General features: G+C 44.8%; 1 protein-coding gene across 5 annotated transcripts in view; it reads left to right on the forward strand.

The window, feature by feature from the left end:
- The window catches only part of LOC106560277 (capping protein inhibiting regulator of actin dynamics), a 53282-nt gene that overhangs the window by 21640 nt on the left and 12536 nt on the right, over positions 1–19106 (forward strand). For 2 of the 5 annotated variants that reach the window (XM_045687685.2, XM_045687687.2), the window contains exon 1: positions 15149–15259. The exons of 1 other annotated variant lie outside the window; for it this stretch is intronic. The gene's annotated coding sequence lies outside the window, so the exon portion shown is untranslated. Of the gene's footprint in view, positions 1–15140; positions 15260–19106 lie in introns of those variants that run through there. 2 more of the 5 variants (XM_045687684.2, XM_045687688.2) reach the window with 2 other exon arrangements.

Genomic DNA, 19106 nt, shown 5'->3' on the forward strand with positions numbered 1-19106 from the left:
AATAATTTAGTACACAAACTGTGTGTAGCACAGTGGCCTGAGAGGAGTTCCCTAATATATATATATATATATATATATATATATATAATATATTCTTTTTTGTTAACTGACTTGTCTAGTTAAAGGTAAGAACAAATTCTTATTTACAATGACAGCCAAACCCGGACAATGCTGGGCCAATTGTGCGCCACCCTATGGGACTCCCAATCACAACCGGATGTGATACAGCCTGAAATCGAACCAGGGCCTATAGTGATGCCTCGTGCACTGAGATGCAGTGCCTTAGACCGCTGCGCCATTCGGGAGCCCTATACCATTAACAAGCAATTCACCAAGGAACTTCGAGAGAGGGGAGAGAAGGTCATTGCCAGGTAGAGGATAAGAGGGCTAGGGAGAGAGAGGAGGGCAAGCGACAGGTGTGCTATTCAAACTGCACACTTTGCATGAACTCTCATGTTTCTCCCTTCACTCAGTGAGTGCTGCTCTGTCATCTCCTTTTTTCCTTCCTTACACGGGACAGGACCACACTCTCACACTAAAGACAACAACCCCCATGTTCCCGTTCTTTTTTCTTACCACAGACAATGTGTGTCTTTACCATTGCTAAGGACGCCAGGGAAACTAAGCGTGACACTCATTTATCCAAAAGCCAAGGTAAATATAAAAACAAAAAAGTGATTTTAGACAAGGCCTTAAAGAGATAGGACTCAGACTAGAATTAGTGATAACCTTGGGAGAATACAAGGGGGCCTTTGTTGGCTTATATTTATGGCTCTTTTTAATTGTTTCTTTAAGAAATGCATGGTGTGGTGATGCAGTGATGGGTTGTACAGTAACTGATATCAAAAGCTTACAGGGCTTATCTTAGACTTGTGTGATGGTTTAAGGCCTCTGTGTGACCCTGTGTGTGATTTCTGCACTCTGTACCTACTTTTATCACCTATTGATATCTACTTTCCTATGGTGAATTAATACATTCTGAAAGGATGTAATTGAAAAGAAAAAAACGAAAGGAAATAAAACAACGTATCAGGACAGCGAGCAGTAAACCACTGTAGATTATTGATTATCCAAGCTACAGTAAATAACTGAAATTGATCAGCGGAATAGTTTTAGTTGACAACTCTGATGGGCCTACATAAATCAAGGCTTAGGTTTAGGCTTGAAGCATTTCCTTTCTGCATTTACAGCCAGCCAGATGTGATGTTAGGCTATAGTTCAAAATATAGGTCTGTGTTGATAGTAGAGAGTAATAATAGCTTTACTATGAAGTCGATTATGTTTCATGCTGACCATTCAGACTTAACCCTAAAGTAGACGTGTGGAATGCTACTGGGTGTTCTACTCTGCTGAAAACATGTCCTTTCTGGTTTCATTTTTGTACCTTTATTTAACGAGGCAAGTCAGTTAAGAACAAATTCTTAATTACAATGACAGCCTGGGTTAACTGCCTTGTTCAGGGGCAGAACAACAGATTTTTACCTTGTCAGCTTGGGGATTTGATCTAGCAACCTTTCAGTTACAGGCCCAACACTCTAACCACTAGGCTACCTGCTGCCTCATGCATGAGTGTGTGAGCATGCCAGGGGCAGTGAGTGCAGTATGGACCAGCCAGCGAAACAGAGCAGAAGCAGTGCAGTATGGGCCAGCCAGCAAAACAGAGCAGAAGCAGTGCAGTATGGACCAGCCAGCAAAACAGAGCAGAAGCAGTGCAGTATGGACCAGCCATCGAAACAGAGCAGAAGCAGTGCAGTATGGGCCAGCCAGCAAAACAGAGCAGAAGCAGTGCAGTATGGACCAGCCAGCGAAACAGAGCAGAAGCAGTGCAGTACGGGCCGGCCAGCGAAACAGAGCAGAAGCAGTGCAGAACAGGCCCTAATGCTGGGAAAAATAGGACATCATCCACAGTAGAACACTCAGTACTTCCCCAGAGGGACAAACAGTCAAATCAAAAGTGTATTTGTCAGGTGCGACGAATACAACAGGTGTAGACCTTACAGTGAAATGCTTACTAACTGGCTCTAAGCAATAGTGCCTAAAAAAAGGTGTGTGTGTGTAGGTAAGTAAGGAAATAAAACACAGTAAAAAGACATTTGAAAATAAGAGTAGCAAGGCTATATACAGACACCGGTTAGTCAGGCTTATTGAGGTAGTATGTACATGTGGGTATGGTTAAAGTGACTATGCATATATGATGAACAGAGAGTAGCAGTAGCGTAAAAAGAGGGGTTGGCGGGTGGTGGGACACAATGCAGATAGCCCGGTAAGCCAATGTGCGGGAGCACTGGTTGGTCGGGCCAATTTATTTATTTATTTTTTCACCTTTTTTAACCAGGTAAGCTAGTTGAGAACAAGTTCTCATTTACAACTGTGACCTGGCCAAGATAAAGCAAAGCAGTGTGACAGAAACAACAGAGTTACATGGAATAAACAAGCGTACAGTCAATAACACAATAGAAAAAAGAAAGTCTATATACAGTGTGTGCAAATGGAATGAGGTATGGCAATAAATAGGCCATAGTAGCAAAGTATTTACAATTTAGCAGATTAACACTGGAGTGATAGATGAGCAGATGATGATGAGCAGATGATGGTGTGTGAGTAGTGATACTGGTGTGCAAAAGAGCAGCAAAGTAAATAAAACCAATATGGGGATGAGGTAGGTAGATTGGGTGGGCTATTTACTGATGGGCTATGTACAGCTGCAGCGATCGGTTAGCTGCTCAGATAGCTGATGTTTAAAGTTAGTGAGGGAAATGTAAGGCTCCAGCTTCAGCGATTTTTGCAATTTGTTCCAGTCACTGGCAGCAGAGAACTGGAAGGAAAGGCAGGCCAAAGGCGGTGTTGGCTTTGGGGATGACCAGTGAGATATACCTGCTGGAGCACGTGCTACGGGTGGGTGTTGTTATCGTGACCAGTGAGCTGAGATAAGACGGAGCTTTACCTAGCATAGACTTGTAGATGACCTGGAGCCAGTGGGTCTGGCGACGAATATGTAGCGAGGGCCAGCCGACTAGAGCATACAGGTCGCAGTGGTGGTTGGTATAAGGCGCTTTGGTAACAAAACAGATGGCACTGTGATAGACTGCATCTAATTTGCTGAGTAGAGTATTGGAAGCTATTTTGTAGATGACGTCGTCGAAGTCAACGATCGGTAGGATAGTCAGTTTTACTAGGGTAAGTTTGGCGACGTGAGTGAAGGAGGCTTTGTTGAGAAATAGAAAGCCGATTCTAGATTTGATTTTGGATTGGAGTCTGGAAGGAGAGTTTACAGTCTAGCCAGACACCTAGGTATTTGTAGTTGTCCACGTATTCTAGGTCAGAACCGTCCAGAGTAATAATGCTAGTCGGGCGGGCGGGTGTGGGTAGAGAACGTTTGAAAAGCATGCATTTGGTTTTGCTAGCGTTTAAGAGCAGTTGGAGGCCAAGGAAGGAGTGTTGTATGGCATTGAAGCTCGTTTGGAGGTTTGTTAACACTGTGTCCAAAGAAGGGCCAGATGTATACAGAATGGTGATGTCTGCGTAGAGGTGGATCAAAGAATCACCCGCAGCAAGAGCGACATCGTTGATATATACAGAGAAAAGAGTCGGCCAGAGAATTGAACCCTGTGGTACCCCCATAGAGACTGCCAGAGGTCCAGACAACAGGCCCTCTGATTCGACACACTGAACTCTATCTGCGAAGTAGTTGGTGAACCAGGCGCGGCAGTCATTTGAGAAACCAAGGCTATTGAGTCTGCCAATAAGAATACAGTGATTGACAGAGTCGAAAGCCTTGGCCAGGTCGATGAAGACCGCTGCACAGTACTGTCTTTTATCGATGGCAGTTATGATATCGTTTAGTATCTTGAGCGTGGCTGAGGTGCACCTGTGACCAGCTCGGAACCCGGATTGCACAGCGGAGAAGGTACGGTGGGATTCGAAATGGTCAGTGATCTGTTTATTAACTTGGCTTTCAAAGAATTTAGGAAGGCAGGGCAGGATGGATATAGGTCTGTAACAGTTTGGGTCTAGAGTGTCACCCCCTTTGAAGAGGGGGATGACCGCGGCAGCTTTCCAATCTTTAGGGATCTCGGACGAAATGAAAGAGAGGTTGAACAGACTGGTAATAGGGGTTGCAACAATGGCGGTGGATAATTTTAGAAAGAGAGGGTCCAGATTGTCTAGCCCAGCTGATTTGTACGGGTCCAGGTTTTGCAGCTCTTTCAGAACATCTGCGATCTGGATTTGGCTGAAGGAGAAGCTGGGGAGGCTCGGTAAAGTAGCTGCGAGGGGTGCAGAGCTGTTGGCCGGGGTTGGGGTAGCCAGGAGGAAAGCATGGCCAGCTGTAGAGAAATGCTTATTGAAATTTCTGATTATCATGGATTTATCGGTGGTGACCGTGTCGCCTAGCCTCAGTGCAGTGGGCAGCTGGGAAGAGGTGCTCTTGTTCTCCATGGACTTTACAGTGTCCCAAAACTTTTTGGAGTTAGAGCTACAGGATGAAAATTTCTGTTTGAAAAAGCTAGCCTTTGCTTTCCTGACTGTGTGTATTGGTTCCTGACTTCCCTGAACAGTTGCATATCGCTGGGATTAATCGATGCTATTGCAGTCCGCCACAGGATGTTTTTGTGCTGCTCAAGGGCAGTCAGGTCTCAAGTGAACCAAGGGCTATATCTGTTCTTAGTTCTACATTTTTTGAAAGGGGCATGCTTATTTAAGATGGTGAGGAAATTACTTTTAAAGAACGACCAGGCATCCTCGACTGACGGGATGAGGTCAATATCCTTCTAGGAAACCTGGGCCAGGTCGATTAGAAAGTCCTGCTCGCAGAAGTGTTTTAGGGAGCGTTTGACAGTGATGAGGGGTGGTCGTTTGACCGCGGACCCATAGCGGATGCAGGCAATGAGGCAGTGATTGCTGCGATCCTGATTGAAAACAGCAGAGGTGTATTTGGAGGGTAAGTTGGTCAGGATAATATCTATGAGGGTGCCCATGTTTACGGATTTAGGGTTGTACCTGGTGGTTTCCTTGATAATTTGTGTGAGATTGAGGGCATCTCTCTTAGATTGTAGGATTGCTGGGGTGTTAAGCATATCCCAGTTTAGGTCACCTAACAGAACGAACTCTGAAGATAGATGGGGGGCAATCAGTTCACATATGGTGTCCAGAGCACAGCTGGGAGTTGAGCGGGGTCTATAACAGGCGGCAACAGTGAGAGACTTATTTCTGGAGAGATTAATTTTTAAAATTAGAAGCTCGAACTGTTTGGGCATAGACCTGGAATGTATGACAGAACTTTGCAAGCCATCTCTGCAGTAGATTGCAACTCCTCCCCCTTTGGAAGTTCTATCTTGACAGAAAATGTTGTAGTTGGGTATGGAAATCTCCGAATTCTTGGTGGCCTTCCGAAGCCGGGATTCAGACACGGCAAGGACATCAGGGTTGGCGGAGTGTGCTAAAGCAGTGAGTAAAAAATAAAAAACTTAGGGAGGAGGCTTCTGATGTTAACATGTATGAAACCAAGGCTTTTTACAGAAGTCAACAAATGAGAGTGCCTGGGGACACGCAGGGCCTGGGTTAGCCTCCACATCACCCATGGAACAGAGGAGGAGTAGGATGAGGGTACGGCTAAAGGCTAGCAAAACTGGTCGTCTAGTGCGTTGGGTACAGAGAATAAAAGGAGCAGATTTCTTGGCGTGGTAGAATAGACTCAAGGCATAATGTGCAGACAGGGGTATGGTGGAGTGCGGGTACATTGGAGGTAATCCCAGGCACTGAGTGATAAGAGAGGTTGCATCTCTGGACATGCTGGTTATACTGGGTGAGGTCACCGCATGTGTGGGAGGTGGGACAAAGGAGGTATCTAAGGCATGTACAGTGGAACTAGGGGCTCCGCAGTAAACTAAAACAATGATAATTATCCTAAACAACAGTATACAAGGCATATTGACATTTGAGAGAGACAAAGCGAGGCATAAAGCAATCACAGGTGTTGATTGGGAGAGCTAGCTAAATCAACAACGGTTAAGACAACAACAGCTAATCAGCTAAGTCAACAACAACAGGTAAAATGGCGATGAATGGGCAGAGAGGGTCGGTTAACTACACACAGGGCCTGAGTTCGGGGCTAGGGCTGATAGATAAACAAAGGTAAGTACCTTGATAAATGAACAGTCCAGCAGGCATCAGCTATGTAGGCAAGTGATCATAGGGTCCAGTGTACAGCTATAGATGAAACAGGGAAGCAGTGAGGTAGCCATTACTACGCTAGCACGAGGAAGACATGGCGTTTCAAGTTAGCAGTCCGGGGTAAGTAGAAGCGTCTGCTCCGTCGTCTGGCAAAGGCCGGTTGAAGGCACAGCTGATGGAATTACGTCTGCGGACCAGTCGTGGTGGTACGGCGGGGAGCCGTGTCGAAGGGACCGGGCCAGGGAATTTTGTTTGCTAGCCGGGAGATGTGCGTGGCTCAGAGCTAGCTTCAGGGCTGGGTCACTCAGTTGAAGATAGTTAGCTGTGATGATCAATGGTCGGCAGGAATCTGCCGTTGTAGTGGAGAAAAACAGTCCGAGGCTGGCAGGTATTATCCAGGCAAAAAAAACGGCTGGTGCCTGAGCAGAGGGTAAAAGCCGCTAGCAGTGGCTAACAATGACTAAATGGCTAGTAACTTAGCTAATTAGCTGCCTACCTTATGATGAAAGTTTTGGCTATAGGGTCTAAAAAAAAATAGCGGATCTGTGTTACATTGAGTGAGGCGGGTTACCGGAAGGTATATTTAATTTAAAAATGGAAAAAGTAAAATAAATTGGAATATATACAAAAAAAAGACGAATACAAAAAGTAAACGAGAGGACAACAAACCATGTCTGCACTGCTACGCCGTCTTGGATTGAGGTAGTATGTACATGAATGTACAGTTAAAGTGACTATGCATATATTATAAACAGAGTAGCAGCAGCGTAAAAGAGGGGTTGGGAGGGGGACACACAATGCAAATAGTCCGGGGTAACCATTTGGTTACCTGTTCAGGAGTCTTATAGCTTGGTGGTAAAAACTGTTGAGAAGCCTTTTTGTCCTAGACTTGGCACTCTGGTACCGCTTGCCATGCGGTAGTAGAGAGAACAGTCTATGACTGGGGTGGCTGGGGTCTTTGACAATTTTTAGGGCCTTCCTCTGACACCGCCTGGTGTAGAGATCCTGAATGGCAGGCAGCATTGCCCCAGTGATGTACTGGGCCATACGCACTACCCTCTGAAGTGCCTTGTGGTCGGAGGCCGAGCAATTGCCGTACCAGGCAGTGATGCAACCTGTCAGGATGCTCTTGATGTTGCAGCTGTAGAACCTTTTGAGGATCTCAGGACCCATGCCAAATCTTTTTAGTTTCCTGAGGGGGAATAGGCTTTGTCGTGCCCTCTTCATGACTATCTTGGTGTGTTTGGACCATTCTAGTTTGTTGTTGATGTGGACACCAAGGAACTTGAAGCTCTCAACCTGCTCCACTACAGCCCCGTCGATGAGAATGGGGGCGTGCTCGGTGCTCCTTTTCCTGTAATCCACAATCATCTCCTTAGTCTTGGTTACGTTGAGGGATAGGTTGTTATTCTGGCACCACTCGGCCAGGTTTCTGACCTCCTCCCTATAGGCTGTCTCATCGTTGTCGGTGATCAGGCCTACCACTGTTGTGTCGTCTGCAAACTTAATGATGGTGTTGGAGTCGTGCCTGGCCATGCAGTTGTGGGTGAACAGGGAGTACAAGAGGGGACTGAGCACGCACCCCTGGGGAGCTCCAGTGTTGAGGATCAGTGTGGCAGATGTGTTACTACCTACCCTCACCACTTGGGGGTGGCCCGTCAGGAAGTCCAGGATCCAGTTGCAGAGGGAGGTGTTTAGTCCCAGGTTCTTTAGCTTAGTGATGAGCTTTGAGGGTACTATGCTGTTGAACGCTGAGCTATAGTCAATGAATAGCATTCTCACATACAGTAGGTGTTCCTTTTGTCCAGGTGGGAAAGGGCAGTGTGGAGTGCAATAGAGATTGCATCCTCTGTGGATCTGTTTGGGCAGTATGCAAATTGGAGTGGGTCTAGGATTTCTGGGATAATGTTGTTGATGTGAACCATTACCAGCCTTTCAAAGCACTTCATGGCTACGGACGTGAGTGCTACGGGTCTGTAGTCCTTTAGGCAGGTTGCCTTTGTGTTCTTGGGCACAGGGACTATGGTGGTCTGCTTGAAACATGTTGGTATTACAGACTCAATCAGGGACATGTTGAAAATGTCAGTGAAGACACCTGTCAGTTGGTCAGCACATGCCCGGAGCACACGTCCTGGTAATCCATCTGGCCCCACAGCCTTGTGTAGGTTGACCTGTTTAAATGTCTTACTTATGTCGGCCACAGAGAGCGTGATCACACAGTCGTCCAGAACAGCTGATGCTCTCATGCATGCCTCAGTGTTGCTTGCCTCGAAGCAAGCATAGAAGTGATTTAGCTTGTCTGGTAGGCTCGTGTCACTGGGCAGCTCGCGGCTGTGCTTCCTTTTGAAGTCTGTAATAGTTTGCGAGCCCTGCCACATCCGACGAGCGTCGGAGCAGTATGATTCAATCTTAGCCCTGTATTGACGCTTTGCCTGTTTGATGGTTTGTCTGACAGAGAGAAATAGGCTAGAGCAGCTCATCAGTTTGCTGAACAACACACTCTAAGACACAGAGGCTGAACCCAGTAGTCACGTCTTAGGGATAGCCCCCTTTTTAAAATGTTCACCTAAAATGACATAGCAAATCTGACTGCCTGTAGCTCAGGCCCTGAAGCAAGGATATGCATATTCTTGGTACCATTTGAAAGGAAACATTTTGAAGTTTGTGGAAATGTAAATTGAATGTAGGAGAATAACAATAGATCTGGTAGAAGAAAATACAAAGAAAAAGCCAACCGTTTTTTTTCTACCACCATCTTTGAAATGCAAGAGAAACGTCCCAGTTCTAGCCATCACTCTGGTTGTAATTCCGATGGTGTCCACAAGATGGCAGCAGTGTATGTGCAAGGTTTCAGATGATAACTTGAAGTATGAGCGTTCTCCATGACATTTAGTGTGAAGTCACCCAGGTACATTTGGGCAAATCGTGAAGGAGACCTTTGCATTCATATTACATTTTTCTGCAAGAATATTGTCAAATCTGTATACTTGGACTTTGATTTAGCTTTTCCAGTATTAGTAGCCATATTATAAGTTCAACATTTGCAAAACAACCAGTTTTCGTAACTTCACAACTCTGAATATTCATATAATTTTTGGCCAAAAGGAAAAGACATGCTGTCGCAAAAGGTTAGCACCTACATTTTGCAACAGACGAGGTTTCCGGATACTCCCGTAAAGCCCAGCTCATTGGCTATCTAGCTAGCTTTGTTTGACCCCGATTGGTGCTTATTTATGAAAGATACAGTCGATCAAATGAAGACCGGCCGCGTCATCGGCGTGACATCAAGGCGTCGCTCTGACCAAATATGGTGTCCTATAAGATATGCTACACCCCTAATGATATAGTGAAGTCTGGTTACGTGCTGGATCTCTGATGAATACATACAAATGTGATTTCACCGGTTGAAACAACGTTAAGGGTGAGATTTTCAGATTCCTTTCTTTGCAAATTGAACAAGTGGAAATACAAAATTGATTGTGCATGCAATATGGACTTTTTTAGGATATGAAAAAGGATTTTATCTAACAAAACGCCATGTTATCTCTGGGACCCTTTGGATGATACATTCTGAAATCTTGCTCTGATTTAGGAGCTCTCCTCAAACGGCATGGCATTTTTTCGCAGTAATAGCTACTGTAAATTGGACAGTGCAGTTATATTAACAAGAATTTAAGTTTTCAGCCAATATAAGACAGTTATATGTACCGACATTTGTTGTTTCTCTAAAATCTGCGATCTTGACACAAGGCGCTGCATGATTTACAACTGTCCCGTTGACATGACGCCAAATCCTAAGGAACAAATTCTTATTTACAATGACGTCCTAGGAACAGTGGGTTAACTGCCTTGTTCAGGGGCAGAATGACAGATTTTTACCTTGTCAGCTTGGGGATTCGATCTAGCAACCTTTTGGTTACAGGCCCAATGCTCTAACCACTAGGCTATCTGCCGCCCTATGCATGAGTGTGTGAACAGTATTGGCCGGCCAGCGAACAGAGCAGAAGCAGTGCAGAACAGGCCCTAATGCTGGGAAAAATAGGACATCATCCACAGTACAACACTCAGTACTTCCCCAGAGGGAGAAATAGTCTGACAGACAGAGAGAAATAGGCTGGAGCAGCTCATCAGTTTGCTCAATAACACACTAAGACACAGAGGCTGAACCCAGTAGTCTCTCAGGGTTGGCTCAGTCAGCAGTTTGGGTCAACAGACTGGCACACTGTTGATACCCTGTTGGTAAACTGCCGGTACAGTGTTCTGTTGAAGCCTTTGTTTCTCTAAATTGCGCCATTGTTAATAAATGATTAGGTAACACTGATTACATGATTGAATTATACCACAGATGATATGGTAGTTTGGATGAGTACAGATAATGATTTGGGTGAGGTCTTGCTAGAGGTGATTGATGGCTATTGAACATTTAATATGATTTACATGGTCAGGAGTTAGTCGACCTACAGTATAGTATTTTAATCACGAAGGATAGATGGATTCAGATGCAACTTTTTAACACTACTGACTCAAACTCACACAGCTCAGAGAGATGGTGTTTGTGACCAGAGAGTAGAAATTAGTTTACTGTATAATTTCCCACAATGCCCCTGTGCAGCAACACACAGTGAAATCACACACTAGTCACTACTTATAGCCCTGAAAGGGATACCCAGAGAGACCAGAAAGCATTTGTCTTCACAGTGGTGTAGAGTAGCCTGGTAACCTCTCCCACTTCAGTTCATCCATGGGATCTCCCACTAACATTCAGACACACAAACACTGACAGATACATTACACACATCTGATCATACAGATACTCATATGAACATATAAAGTAATCCTGGAAAACACTGACCTAGAGCACATACAGTGCATTCAGAAAGTATTCAGACCCCTTGACATTTTCCACATTTTGTTACGTAACAGCCTTATTCTAACATTTATGTAAAAAATTCTCAATCTACACACAATACCCCATAATGACAAAGCAAAAACAGTTTAGAAGTTTTTGCAAATGTATTAAAAATAAAAAACAGAAATACCTGATTTACATAACTATTCAGACCCTTTGTGAGGCTCGAAATTGAGCTCAAGTGCATTCTGTTTCCATTGATCATCCTTGATGTTTCTACAACTTAATTGGAGTCCACCTGTGGTAAATTCAATTGATTAGACATGATTTGGAAAGGCACACACCTGTCTATATAAGGTTCCACAGTTGACAGTGCATGTCAGAGCAAAAACCAAGCCATGAGGTTGAAGGAAGTGTCTGTAGAGCTCTGAGACAGGATTGTGTTGAGGCACAGATCTGGGGAAGGGTGACAAAACATTTCTACAGCATTGAGGTCCCCAAGAACACAGTAGCCTCCATCACTCTTAAATGGAAGAAGTTTGGAATCACCAAGACTCTTCCAAGAGCTGGCCGCCTTGCCAAACTGAACAATTGGGGGTGAAGGGCCTTGGTCAGGGAGGTGACCACGACCCGATGGTCACTCTGATAGAGCTCCAGAGTTCCTCTGTGGAGATGGGAGAACCATCTCTGCAGCACTCCACCAATCAGGCCTTTATGGTAGAGTGGCCAGACAGAAGCGACTCCTCAGTAAAAGGCACCTGACAGCCCGCTAGGAGTTTGCCAAAAGGAACCTAAAGACTCTCAGACCATGAGAAACAAGATGTTCTTGTCTGATGAAACCAAGATTGAACTCTTTGGCCTGAATGCCAAGATTCACATCTGGAGGAAACCTGGCACCATCCCTACGGAGAAACATGGTGATGGCAGCATCATGCTGTGGGAATGTTTTCAGCCGCAGGGACTGGGAGACTAGTCAGGATCAAAGGAAAGATGAACAGAGCAAAGTACAGAGAGATCCTTGATGAAAACCTGCTCCAGAGCACTCAGGACTTCAGACTGGGGTGAAGGTTCACCTTCCAACAGGACAACGACCCTAAGCACACAGCCAAGACAACGCAGGAGTGGCTTCGGGACAAGTCTCTAAATGTTCTTGAGTGGCTCAGCCAGAGCCCTGACTTGGACCCAATTGGACATCTCTGGAGAGACCTGAAAATAGCTGTGAAGTGACACTCCTTGTCCAACCTGACAGAGCTTGAGAGTATCCACAGAGAAGAATTGGAGAAACTCCCAAAATACAGGTGTGCCAAGCTTGTAGCGTCATATTTTGTATTTATATTTATTATGGATCCCCATTACTCTTCATGGGGTCCAGCAAAATTAAGGAAGTTTATACAATTTTAAAAACATTGCAATACATTCACAGATTCCACAGCACATTGTGTGCCCTCAGGCCCCAACTCCACCACATATCTACAGTATTAAATCTGTGTGTGTGTGTGTGTGTGTGTGTGTGTGTGTGTGTGTGTGTGTGTGTGTGTGTGTGTGTGTGTGTGTGTGTGTGTGTGTGTGTGTGTGTGTGTGTGTGTGTGTGTGTGTGTGTGTGTGTGTGTGTGTGAGAGAGAATGATTTGTCTGTGTATATGCATGTGTTGCTTCACAGTCCCCGCTGTTTGATAAGGTATTTTTTTTATGTTTGTTTTTTTATCTAACTTTACGGCTTGAATCAGTTACTTGATATGGAATAGAGTTCCATGTTGTCATGCCTCTATGTAGTACTGTGTGCCTCCTATAATCTGTTCTGGACTTGGGGACTGTGAAGAGACCTCTGGTGGCATGTCTTGTGGTGTATGCAGGGTTGTCCAAGCTGTGTGCCAGTAGTTTAGACAGACAGCTCGGTGCAGTCAACATGTCAATACCTCTCATAAATACAAGTAGTGATGAAGTCAATCTCTCCTCCACTTTGAGCCAGGAGAGATTGACATGCATATAATTAACATTAGCTCTCTGTGTACATCTAAGGGCCAGCCGTGCTGCCCTGTTCTGAGCCAATTGCAATTTTCCTAAGTCCTTTTTTGTGGCACCTGACCACACGACTGAACAGTCGTCAAGGTGTGACAAAACTAGGGCCTGTAGGACCTGCCTTGTTGATAGTGTTGTTAAGAATTATGGACAGACTTCTCCCCATCTTAGCTACTACTGTATCAATATGTTTTGACCATGACAGTTTACAAACTAGAGTTACTCCAAGCAGTTTAGTCATCTCAACTTGCTTAATTTCCATATTATTTATTACAAGATTTTGTTGAGGTTTAGTGAATGTTTTTAAGTTTTAGAAATATTTAGGGCTAACTTGTTCCTTGCCACCCACTCTGAAACTAACTGCAGATCTTTGTTGAGTGTTACAGTCATTTCAGTCGCTGTAGTAGCTGACGTGTATAGTGTTGAGTCATCCGCATGGATAGACACTCTGGCTTTACGAAGAAGTCAGTGGTATGTCGTTAGTAAAAATTGAAAAAAGCAAGGGGCCTAAACAGCTACCCTGGGGAATTCCTGATTCTACCTGGATTATGTTTGAAAGGCTTCTATTAAAGAACACCCTCTGTGTTCTGTTAGACAAGTAACTCTTTATCCATGTTGTTGCAGAGGGTGTAAAGCTATAACACATTTGTTTTTCCAGCAGCAGACTATGATCGATAATGTGAAAAGCTGCACTGAAGTCTAACAAGACAGCCCCCACAATCATTTGATCATCAATTTCTTTCAGCCAATCATCAGTCATTTGTGTAAGTGCTGTGCTTGTTGAGTGTCCTTTCCTATAAGCATGCTGAAAATCTGTTGTCAATTTGTTTATTGTAAAATAGCATTGTATCTGGTCAAACAATTTTTTCCCAGAAGTTTAGTAAGGGTTGGTAACAGGCTGATTGGTCGGCTATTTGAGCCAGTAAATGGGGCTTTACTAATCTTGGGAAGCGGAATGACTTTAGATTCCCTCCAGGCCTGAGGGCACACACTTTCTAGTAGGCATAAATTGAAGATGTGGCAAATAGGAGTGGCAATATCGTCTGCTATTATCCTCAGTAATGTTCCATCCAGATTGCCAGACCCTGGTGGCTTGTCATTGCTGATAGACAACAATTCTTTTTTCACCTCTTCCACACCGACTTTACGGAATTCAGAAGTACAATTCTTGTCTTTCATAATTGGTCCGATATACTTGGATTTGTAAGACTCAAGGCTGTAATCGCTGCCAAAGGTGCTACAACAAAGTACTGAGTAAGGTGTCTGAATACTTACTGAGTAAAGTGTCTGAATACTTATGTAAATGTCATTTTATTTTTTTGTTATAAATTTGCTAAAAAATATAAACCTGTTTTTGCTTTGTCATTATGGGGTATTGTGTGTAGATTGATGAGGGGGGGGGGGACAATTTAATCAATTTTAGAGTAAGGCTGTAACGTAACAAAATGTGGGAAAAGTCAAGGGGTCTGAATACTTTCCGAATGCACTGTACGTGTATTGAACATGTGTTGAAACACACCTCTCATACTGGCAGGCAAAGGTATGCAATTACCGGTATGCACTAGTCTAGTGTAAAATAACATTCGATCGAATTTTCTTAATTTACCTTGGCATGTGAAATAGTTTTCAACCAGGCCACTCAGTGAGGATAGAAAAACATTTTAGTGGGAGAAGTGGTAACTTCCTTCCCAGTTCTTGACTTGGATTGAAATAAGGGGCCGGTACTCAATTTGGGTACCGGTACTGCTTATATTTAGGTGCAGGAGCTCCACAATACTTTTGAGCTAATATTCTATAAGAGGAACAGGATGACAAGCAGTAAAACATTTGAGGTGTACTCAGCGCCAGTGAGCTCCTGCCCAAGTCAAGCACTGCTCCTTCCATTCTTGAGATACAGTAACAATATAATATCTATGGCTAGCATATCTACACTGATTTCCCCATCATGTCAACAGCAGTCAGGAGATCCCTGAGAGACAACTGTCAGACGTTTTATTTTAGACACGGAAATGTGTATTTTATATTCCTGGGAGTGTATAACTGACTGGCAAGGAAAGCTAATGAGGAAATAAAGATAGGAAGCAAAGGTCCTCTTATCTTCAGTTCAGCTCTGTGGCATGGAAACTGCTTGGTTGTCAAGACTCAATCACTACCATCTGAAATCATACCCTGTCAGTGTCTGCTAGTGAAGGGGGTTACATCGGCCAGGGTTGTGTAGCAGGTACCTATGATTTATGTTTTTGACAGTAATTTACTGATATAATATTTCACACCTGGTTATTGGTCAATAAATCACATAGCCAATACTAACAAAATTATATTTTGCTCTTGTAATGTAATCATTATGTTATAGTAGCAGTAAGCAACCGCCTTGTAGATAAACTAACAGCAAGCTTCCTTCATAAGAGCTGTAACTAAAATAGCAGTAAGATTTGTGCAATATAAGGTTAATATCTCTGAGAGTGTGGTTTTCAAATTAATTTGTAGAGAATAGTAACTATATGGACACTGATGTGTCCTTGTGCACATTGTCATTTCCAGAGATTAACTTCTTTACTCAGGGAACCGCATTTTGTACTCTGATAAACAGGAAATTCATCTTAATATAATTTCCTGTGTGGTAGAGCTTCACTCTAAATTATTACAGGGGATTCTGTAGATGTATTGGTTTGTTTTGTTTGTGGCCTACCTGGTGTGCTAGCATTCTACAACATGGCAGCTCTGAAATGCTCTGTGAACCAAGGTTATTATAGTAAATGAAAACAAATCATGAAAAGTAAACTAAAACTACACTGAAAATATTATCTTTGACTCCAAAACAAACTAAAATAATAACCATAATGAATTATGTTCAGTTTGAGTTTTTTTTTCTAAACTTTGGGCAAAAATCTAATGGGGTTTCAAGCTACTGAATCTGGAGGGTAAATGCTGCTAGTATATAGCCATGTTTTAAATAGTCCTAGCGTGTGCATCACTATCACTAGCTATCACAGAAAAATGTCTAGTTAGTGAACTTGATTCTTCTTACTTGTACTACTTAAGTAAAAAATGTTCCTTCCACCATATTGGCGCGCTATTCCTTTTAAATCCAAGTCACTGATAATGACTTAAAGATTTGAACCTAACCTTAGCCCTCGAGAACCCAACTTACGCAAGGCCACACAGCCATATGGTTCTCATTTGAACTGACCACAGCAGGGCCAATGTGTACAACAGTCCTGACACTCTGTCTAACCGTTAATCACTGCGTGCAATGCAGATTTAGAAAACTCAGAAATTCTTTCATATCACCAAAATTATTTTACAAATACAAAGATACACTTACTGTGCACCGTTTTAACACAGATTCCCACAGGGGTGTTTTGTGTTGCACTTCCTGATGGAAACTCAGAGGGAACAAAAAAAAACCTGTCGAGTCAAAACTGTGTTACACAAAAAAAAAAGTTACATCTGTGGTAAAACAGCTAACTGTAAGTGTATCTTTTGTATTTGTGAAGTTATTTTGGATTATAATTAAGTTGAGTGTTCAAGATTTCCAAAACCGTATAGTAATCAAGGATCAATTGTTTCTAGATAGAGCGTTTCACACTTGACAAAAATCACCTCAGCTAATCAAATGGGACGTGGAATTACTCCAATATATAGCATTGGAGTCATGAGAAGGGGTAACCTAACCTATGACTTGACCCATCACCTTATCAAAGATGGTGGATAAATAAGATAGTTTACTCAGGCCATTTAAATGTTTTTTCAAGGTTCCATCTGTGTAAGTGGGTGTTCCCTCTCTCGCGTGAGCATGCTTTCCCGCATGAGCTCACGGTATCATGATACAAGGCGAGACCCAGATGCAGGCACAGGAGGCAGATGGTTGGGGTCTTACCCTATTGGATTAATTAATATTGTAAGGCAAGAGAATGGTCGTGGACAGGCAAAAGGGTCAAAACCAGTTCAGAGTCCAGAGTCAGGCAGGGGTCAAAACCAGGAAGACTATCAAAAAGAGAACGGGAAAAACACGCTGGTTGACTTGACTAACATACAAGACCAACTGGCACAGAGAGACAGGAAACACAGGGATAAATACACTGGGGAGTATAAGCGACACCTGGAGGGGGTGGAGACAATCACAAAGACAGGAGAAACAGATCAGGGTGTGACAGTACCCCCCCCCCCCCCTGGGCGCATACCTGTCTGACGTCGGTGGAAATCGGCGATGAGGGCTGGGTCCAACATGTCTTTAGCAGGGACCCAGCACCTCTCCGGGCCATAACCCTCCCAGTCAACCAGGTACTGGAAACCCCTGCCCCATGGTCAAACCTTCAGGTGGTGTCTCATCGTATACGCTGGCTGGCCACCGATAACCCGGGGGGAGGGATGGGCCTGGAGACAGAAGACAAAGGACAGTGAGACACAAGCTTAATCCTAGACAAGACGGACAGCAGTGGAACTCAGGACTCTGGAGATAGAAAAAGGACCAATGAACCGGGGAGACCGCTTGCAGGACTCTACCCGAAGGGGCAGATCCCGAGTGGAAAGCCATACCCTCTGCCCAATGCGGTAGCGGGGAGCTGGGGTCCGGCGACGGTCCTCTTGTCGACGATACCTGGAGTTGGTCTTGAATAGCCACCCTGGCTCTTCTCCAGGTACGTCAACAGCGGTGGACAAACATCTGGGCCGAGGGTACGCTGACCTCCTGCTCTTGTTCAGGGAGGGGTGGAGGCTGACACCCCATGGAGCACTCGAAAGGGGAGAGTCCCGTGGCAGAACTGGGAAGAGTGTTCCGGGCATACTCCACTCAGACCAGTTGACGGCTCCAGGTAGTGGGGTTGGTTGAGACCAGGCACCTTAAGGTGGTCTCCAGGTCTTGGCTGGCTCGCTCCGACTGACCGTTAGTTTGGGGATGGAATCCGGATGACAGGCTGGCCGACGACCCAATAAGGGTGCAGAATGCCTTCCAGAACTGAGACGAGAACCCCAATCGGAGACCATGTCTACCGGGAGTCCATGGATCCGGAAGACATGCTGCACCATAATCTCGGCAGAAACATTGTTGAAGGAAGGCTAGTGTATGACGGGACCCTGGATAACAGGTCAGCCTGGAGGAATGAGCCCATTCCAGGACCCGGGACTGGACTGGGTTAGGGACAAACAGCTGGTTAGCCGGGCCCCCTTCAGGTCCAGATTGGGAGCGTTGCGCCTCGCGAACCAGGTTCTTAATACCCCAATCCACAGTGGCAGCAAGGCATGAGGTAGGGAGAATGGTTTTGGAAGTCGAGGGTGTGGCATAGGAACTGTATTGGCGGGAGAGAGCATCAGCCTTCACATTTTTAGACCCAGGACGGTAGGAAATGGTAAAGTTGAATCTGGTTAACAGGAGGGCCCACCAGACCTGCCTTGAGTTGAGGCGCTTGGCTGAACGGAGATATTCCAAGTTTTTATGGTTGGTCCAGACCAGGAATGGCTGTTCTGCTCCTACCAGCCAGTGCCTCCACTCCTCCAACGCCATCTTCACCACCAGGAGTTCTCGGTTGCCAACATCGTAGTTCCTCTCAGCAGGATTGAGACGATGGGACAAGAAGGCACATGGATGAAGTTTCTGGTCCTGGGCAGATTGCTGGGACAGGATGGCCCCCACTCCAACATCCGAAGCATCCACTTCCACCACAAATTGATGCGAGGGGTCCGGATGGATGAGGATGGGTGCTGTTGTGAACTGATCCTTCAGGTCCACAAAGGCTTTGTCGACAGCTGGAGACCATTTGAACGGTACCTTGGGGGAGGTGAGTGCCGAGAGGGGGGCCGCCAGGGTGCTGTAATCCCGAATGAAATGGCGGTAGAAGTTTGCAAAACCAAGAAACCGTTGCAGCTACACCCTGGATGTTGGTTGAGGCCAATCCACCACTGCTTTCACCTTTCCAGGATCCATCTGAACATTGCCCTCAGCAATGACATATCCCAGAAAGGGGATAGAAGAGTGGTGGAACTCACACTTCTCGGCTTTCACGAACAATTGGTTCTCCCGGAGGTGCTGAAGGACCTGTCTGACATGGAGTACATGTTATTGGGCAGAT

The sequence above is a fragment of the Salmo salar genome, chromosome 10 (genome assembly GCF_965601325.2).
Source record: "Salmo salar chromosome 10, fSalSal1, whole genome shotgun sequence".
Taxonomy (NCBI): Eukaryota; Metazoa; Chordata; class Actinopteri; order Salmoniformes; family Salmonidae; genus Salmo; species Salmo salar.